The following is a 7,986-nucleotide window of genomic DNA, read 5'->3' on the forward strand; positions in this document are numbered from 1 at the left end:
TGAAGAATCCTAAAAAGGCCTTCAAAATGTAGAGGTCTTCGACTTTTAAATGGATCTGTAAAATGGATGTTTACGATCTCCTTTTTCTGTAAATAGAAGATTTCGGTGTTCTGTCTATGAAAGGGTCCGATGTATACTGTTTACAAAAGGATCGAAAATAATTTCTTTTCTATAGAAACGTTTCTTTTCTAGGAGGATTGAAGAAGAACTTCTGAAAATAATTTCCATTTACAGTGGAGTCTAAGTTAGGTTATTGATCTACCGTAGAAAAGTGTTCTCTTAAACGAAGATCCTAAAGAAGTCCGTCTATCTATAGAAATATCCGAAGAAAGATATTACGCCTTTAATATTTACTTAGATCGGCTAAATAATTCCCCATTCGAATGACATCTTCTATATACAGAATACTTATAGAAAGGGTTTTCTTCTATTTAGAAGTCTGTCATGGATGGAAGATCTTCTACAGGTCATATATGGTAAACAGAAAATATTCTAGAGGTCTTCTAACAATAGAACATCTATCTTCAGATATTTTCTTTGGACAGAAGACCTTTCAATGAGGTCTCTAGAAAGATGTCTTTCTAGAGACTTCCTCTGGCCATAACACCTTCAAAATATCACCCAGATCACTTCTATAGATATTCAAAGGCAGAAGACTCCTACGATGAATTTAATGGACAGAAGACCTTCTAGAGTTATTTTACGGACAGAAGGTCTTTTCCAGGTGTTTTATGGATTAAATGAAAATCTGGTGGTGGCATAAAATCTTCTAAATTACATTTAGAGGTCTAATGTGGTCTAACACATTTTGGAGGACTTATATAAACCAAAGAAATTTTAGAGGTATTCTCTGAACTAAAGACTTGTTAGAGGGTTTCTATGGACTGCATGATCTTCCAGAGGTCAAAAAACCAGCTGGAGGTATTCAATGGACAAAAGACTTTCTCGAGATCTTCAATGGCAAACTCGGGGTATTTTATCGACAGAACATCTTGTAGAGGTCTTCTACAGATAGGCAATTTTCCAGAGATATTCAATGAACGGAACACCTTCTCTAAGTCTTCAGTGGACAGATAATCTGAAAGAAATTTTTGGAGGTATTCTCTCAAATAAAGACCTTTTAGAGGGTTTCTATGACTGTCTGATCTTCCAAAAGTCTTCCATGGACAAAACAATCAGCTGGATTTATTCAGTGGAAAAAAAAAGACTTTCTCGAGATCTTCAATGGCCACCTCGAGGTATTTTATGGACAGAACATCTTGTAGAGGTCTTCTGTGGATAGACAATTTTTCAGAAATATTCAATGAACCTTCTCGAGGTCTACAGTGGACCGATAATCTGATGGAGGAATTCAATGAACACAGAATGGTCTTGTTGAAGTTTTCAATGGACAAAAGGCCTTCTGAAGGTATTTTATGGACATGCACTTTTTTAAAAAATCACTTCTAGAGGTCGTATATCAATTTTTAAAGGATTTCCATGGACTCAAGCACTGTTGAGGTCTTTTATGAACAGAAGATCTTTTAAAGGTCCTCTATCGATAGAAGATTTTCTATGGACAGAAATCCGTTTAGAGGTCTGCTATAAAAAATGTATTCTGCCCATTGATAACCTCTATATCTGGAGATATTCTTTATGTGGAATACGTAATTTAGAAATCATGTAAGGACAAAAATCTGCCAGAGGTCTTCTTCGGACAGTATATATTTATTATGAAGAAAATCGTATTTAGGCTGTCTGGATAGCAATGATCTTTTATAGGTGTAGTGATTTTCTAGAGGTCTTCTGTTTATGGAAAAGCGCGAAGAAGGTCTTTGCCCATTGATAACCTCTATATCTGGAGATATTCTTTATGTAATTTAGAAGTCTTGTAAGGCAAACATCTGCCAGAGGTCTTCTTTGGACAGAATATATTATGAAGAAAATCGTATTGAGGCTGACTGGATGGGAATGAAGGTCTTCCATCTATTTTAGAACCTGAAAAAGACCTCTATTTGTCTACAAATAATATATAGCACCCCTTTCACTTTATAAGGTCCCACAGGTAATCTGTTTTTTTTTCTTTAAATAAATTCAGAATTTCTTCGATTCATATTTAAGCCCTACTGAAGATCATCTACCTATTTGTATTCTAAAAAATCGCTTTAGAAAGAAATTCTTTTATCAATTAAAAACATCATGAGAACCTACTTGATCATCCCCCCTAACCTTAAACTGATCATTCCACTGTGCAATATTTTTCTATTTTAAAAATTGATTGTTGTTCTTATTGTTGCTGTGTTTGTGTTATCCAATTTGGAAAACACAACAAAAACATATGGGGGAGCTTTATACTTCATATTTGGCTATACTACCGCTGTTACTGCTGCTTCGGCTCGGTCGCTATTATTCCAGTCAGTAGTGTGAGTGTTGTTGTTGCGTCGGAGTCCACGATCAATTCATTCATTCATGGCGAATCATTGGACTAGCTGACTAAATGCGTGCTTGCCTGCCTGCTTCGATGGCTGTTTTTTTTTGTGGTTGCAGTCACCATAAATAATATAGCGAAATAAGTAGGCTTCGCCCGCTGCCTAGTCGGCTTAGTTCCCCCTCCAATGGTACTTGTATGGGTGTTAATGTCTGTTTGTTTTTTTTTGGCCGATCTTCTAACTTTGCGTCTCAGCGATTTTTGCTTGCTCAGCCCATGGTTAATGGTGTTGTTGCTGCTGCAGCGATTTCTATTAGTATCCATAAACAACAGATAAGTATTATTTAATTCATTTATGGTTGGTCAGCTAGCTGGCGGAATGAATGACGGAGTGATGTGTATGTATGTTTGATGCTGACGATTACCGCCTCAGCGGTATGCATACCGATTACCCACACTTTATTCTGGCGTTATTTTTGTTGTTTCTGCTGTTAGATTTTTTTGCGGATGTTAGCAAGTACTTAGTTTGGCATTTTCAATGTTCTTTTATTTCTGCTGATCGTGCGGGTAGTGTGTGATTGATTGTGCATAACCAACCGTCAAAGGTACACATTTGTTTTGCTCTTCCGATTCTCTAATATTTCTCTCTCCCTCTCAAAAATAAAATTTATGTTTGCAGTTCTTTTTTCGGCGAATAAAAATATCTTCCAAGGTAGGAGTTTAAAGTTACTCTATAGACAGAAGATCTTCTGGAAATCCTCTATGGTCTGTAAATCTACAAAGTCTCTTTGAGGCTATTATATGTTGCCTGAACATATAAGGCCTTCGAGAGACATCCTATGTCGTCTATGGACAAAATATCGTCTAGGGATCGTCTGCGGGCAGTATATCTTCTAAAGACCTTCTAGAGGTATTCTGTGGACAGTAGACCTTTTTAGAGGTCGTCTATGGCCATAAGACCTTGTATAGACGTTCTATGGACAGAAGATATATAGAAGAGCAGAAAGTCGTATAGATATACATGAGGTCTTACAAAAGTCCAGAAGGCCTTATAGCAGTCCAGAAGGTCTTGTAGCAGTCCAGAAGGTCTTATAGAAGTTCTGAAGATCTTATAGATGATTAGAAGGACTTTTAGAATTTCAGAAGGACTTCTAGAATATCAGAAGATATTATAGAAGACCAGAAGGTCTTATAAATGACCAGAAGGACTTATAGAAGTCCAAAAGATCTTATAGATGATCCTTTCTAGAAGATCAGAAAGTTGTATAGAAGGCCGGAAGGTGTTATAGATTGTCTTATAGCAATCGAGAAGGTCTTAATAAAGTTCGAAAGATATTATAGATGATCAGAAGAACTTCTATAATATCAGAAGGTCTTATAGAAGGCCATAAGGTCTCATAGATGGTCTTATAACAGTCCAGAAGATCTTATAGATGATCAAAAGGATTTCTAGAAGATCAGCAGGTAATATAGAAGAAGGTTTTATAGAAGGCCGGAAGGTTGTATATGATGATAAGAAGGTCTAAATGTCCTCTATGGACTGCATTTCTACTTGAGTTACTCTGTGAACAGAAGGTATTCTAGTGGTATTCTATGGTCGTACGATACAAAGATCATTAGTAGATAGGTATTCTTATACAAAAGGTCTTCTTATAGAAAATCTCCTTACATAATACCAGAAGGTCTTATAGAATACTATAACAAGCTCTAAAAGTAGATCAGAAAGGTTATTGTATACCAAAAGGTCTTATCGAAAAACAGAAAGTCTTACAGAAGTCCAGAAGGTCTTACAGAAGTCCAGAAGGTCTTACAGATGTCCTGAAGATCTTATAGACGATCAGAAGGTGTTATAGAATACCAGAAGGTCTTACAGATGATCAGAATGCCTTATAGAAGTCCATAAAATCTTATAGATGATCAAAAAGACTTCTAGAAGATCAGATCATATAGAAGAAGGTTTTATAGAAAGCCAGAATGTCTTATAGATCATCAGAAGGTCTAAATGTCTTTTATGGACATAATTTACGCTTGAGTTACTCTGTGAAACAAAGGTCTTCTATTGTCGTAAGACACAAAGCTTTCTAGAGATCAGTAATAGGTAGTAGAGGTCTTCTATGAACAGAATCCCTTTCAGATGTCTTCTAAGGCCTTCTAGAGGGCTTAAGAAGAAGCCCTTCTAGAGGGAAACCAGGAGCGTTTTATACTACACCATCAACACATCCATTAATAGCTAGAAAATATTCTAAATCTCAACATTTTCATATTTTCTACCCTCTTTGGCCCACTCTTCAATCATCGATGGTGCTGCTTTCATTTCCGGGTCATTGGCATTACATTCATCGCCTTCTCTGCTTCGTTCTTCTTCATATTCTTCTTTTTTTATTTACTTCTCTCTATGTGGAAAATGTGGCCATGAGTTGTAAAGGCCGTAACGCAAACACACAGACACACACGCACAACAATAACAACAAATAAAGTGAGTTGTGTTTTAATTCAAGCCACGACTACAACAACGATCATCAAAAGCCCTAAAAGAGTTTTATTTCAAAACCATACAAAAAATAGCAATGAAAAGCGACAACAACAACAAAGCCAACAGCCAAACTCAGACGACCGACCGACCAACCAACTAACCAAACAACGTGTGTGTAATGAAAATGCGAATCACGCATTTAAAACTTAAGCTTAAAGAGGAACCTCGACAGATCGTTGGTGTGCTTCAAGGGGGTGGTGAGGTTTTGGCGAGGAAAATAAAAAAAATAGCAACAAAAATAACAACAACATCAATGACAATGTAGACGACAAATAAGGAAGGCTTGCAGGTAATGTTGGTTGGTTGACTTGCCTGGTTTGGAGCTCACTTTGTTGACAAACGCCGGACGTTGTTGTTTTCTCTTATATATGTATGCACATATGATATATATGTGTGTGTGTGCGAAGTATGTGCTGGATTTTTCGTTTTGTTGTCCCCTGCCAGTGGGACGTTAATATCCGCCACCACAATTTGCACAAGTTTTCATAGACATGAATAAAACAAAACCAATGGGCGTCGTATTCGACAACAACAACAACAACACAAACACACACAAGAATGCACAGTGTGTGAAGAAGGAATTTCGAATGAGAGCGTCAACTATAATTTGAAGAAATTCGATTTATGATAAAATATGTTTTAAGACATAAGAACTTTTATGGAACTTCTATGATGAGAATACCTTTTTCTAGAGATATTACATGGACAGAAGTCATGTCCGGCGCCTTCTATTGACAGAAAATCTATCGGGTACCAAACATAAATCTTCTACTGTCATAGCACCTTTAAGAGGATATATATGGCCAGAAAATCTACTAGAGATCTTCTAAATTCCTTCATCGAAGAAAATAAGGTCTAGAGTATTGTATAGACAAAAGATCTTCTAGGAAAATTCTATGGACAGAAAAACTTTGTAGAGGTACATATTTTATAAATAAAATAATTTCCAGATGCCCTTTATGGAGAGCAGATCTTTAAGATTGCCCCTTTTGAAAAAGAAAAAAAAAGATTTTATAGAACCAGAAGGTCTTATTGAACACCAGAAGGGCTTATAGAAGATTATAGTATGTAGTATAGTAGACCAGATGGTCTTATAGAAGACCAGATGGTCTTATAGAAGACCAGAAGGTCTTATAGAAGACCAGAAGGTCTTATAGAAGACCAGAAGGTCTTATAGAACACCAGAAGGTTTTATAGAACCCCAGAAGGGCTTATAGAAGAACAGAAGGACTTATAGAACACCAGAAGGTGTAACTGAAGACCAAAGATCTTTAGCGCACCAGAAGGTCTTATAGAAGACCAGAAGTTCTTATAGAAGACCAGAAGGTTTTATAGGAGAACAGAAGGTCTTATAGAAGACTAGGAGGGCTTATAGAAGACTAGGAGGGCTTATAGAAGACCAGAATGTCCTATAAAAGGCCAGAATATCTTATTGAAGAAAAGAAGCTCTTATAGAAGACCAGTAGGTTTTTTAGAAGACCAGAAGGTCTTATAGAAGACCAGAATGTCTTATAGAAGACCAGAAGGTCTTATAGAAGACCAGAAGGTCTTATAAAAGACCAGAAGGTCTTAAAGAAGACCAGAAGGTCTTATAGAAGACCAGAAGGTCTTATAGAAGACCAGAAGGTCTTATAGAAGACCAGAAGGTCTTATAGAAGACCAGAAGTTCTTATAGAAGACCAGAAGGTCTTATAGAAGACCAGAAGGTCATATAGAAGACCATAAGGTCTTATAGAACACCAGAAGGCTTATAGAACCCCAGAAGGCTTATAGAAGAACAAAAGGACTTGTAGATTCCCAGAAGGGCTGATAGAAGAACAGAAGGACTTATAGAGCAGCAGAAGGTGTTACTGAAGACCAAAGATCTTTAGCACAACAGAAGGTCTTATAGAATACTAGAAGGTCTTATAGAAGACCAGAAGGTCTTACAGGAGAACGGAATGTCTTATAGAGGACTAGAAGGGCTTATAAAAGACCAGAATGTCCTATAAAAGGCCAGAATATCATATAGAAGACCAAAAGGTCTTATAGAAAACCAGAAGGTCTTATAGAAGACCAGAAGGCTTTATAGAATACCAGACGGGTTATAGTAGACCAGAAGTTCTTATGGAAGACCAAAAGGTCTTATAGAATTCCAGAAGTCAAGAAGGTCTTATAGAAATCCAGAAGTTCTAATCAAAGGCAAGGAAATGTTATAGAAGATCAGAAAGTCTTATAGAAGACCAGGAGGTTTTATAAAATACCAGAAGATCTTCTAGAAGTCCAGAAGGACTTATAATGGACCAGAAGATCTTATAGAAAACCAGGAGGTTTTGTAAACAGCCAGAAGATGTTATGGAGTACATAAGCCCACAAGATCTTGTAGACCACCAGAAGGTCTTATTGAACACTAGTGGGTCTTATAGAAGTACAGAAGGTCTTATAGAACACCAGATGGTCTTATAAAACACCAGATGGTCTAATAGTAGACCAGAGTGTCTTATAGAAGACTAGGAGGACTTGTAGAAAACCAGAAGGTATTATTGAAGACCAAAGATCTTATAGCACGTCAGAAGGCCTTATAGAAGAATAAAGGCTTGTAGAAGACCAGAGGGTATTTTTGTCTTGTTTAGACCACCATAATATCTTCTAATGGGTCTCCCTATATAGGAGACCATAAGTTCTACTTGCAAAAGACCAGGAGTTCTCCTTAAATAAGATCAATAATTCTTATCATAGAAGTCTTAGAAAGTCTTCTCATAAAAAAGTCTTTAACCAAAATGTATAAGCCATATATTTTGGACCTGAAGGCCTTCTAAGAACGTAGCATGGTCTTCTGTACACAGAAGCCCTTCCACATTGACTTTACTTTTTTCTATTTTTTCGCCCACTGTGCCATAGTTTTCTTACTAAAAACAAACTAAATCAAAAATATTTATTTTTATTAAGCTTCCGTTGTGTTTGATCAGTTTCCGAATTGTGCTCTCATTCACAAAAGTTCTCCTTCTCTCGCTCTCTCTCTCTATCCTATCAATGAAATGTGCACTAATCTGCAATTGCAGATAAT

Source organism: Musca vetustissima, unplaced genomic scaffold (genome assembly GCF_032173495.1).
Source record: "Musca vetustissima isolate MV318-11 ecotype Yass unplaced genomic scaffold, APGP_CSIRO_Mvet_v1 utg57879, whole genome shotgun sequence".
In the NCBI taxonomy this organism is placed as follows: domain Eukaryota; kingdom Metazoa; phylum Arthropoda; class Insecta; order Diptera; family Muscidae; genus Musca; species Musca vetustissima.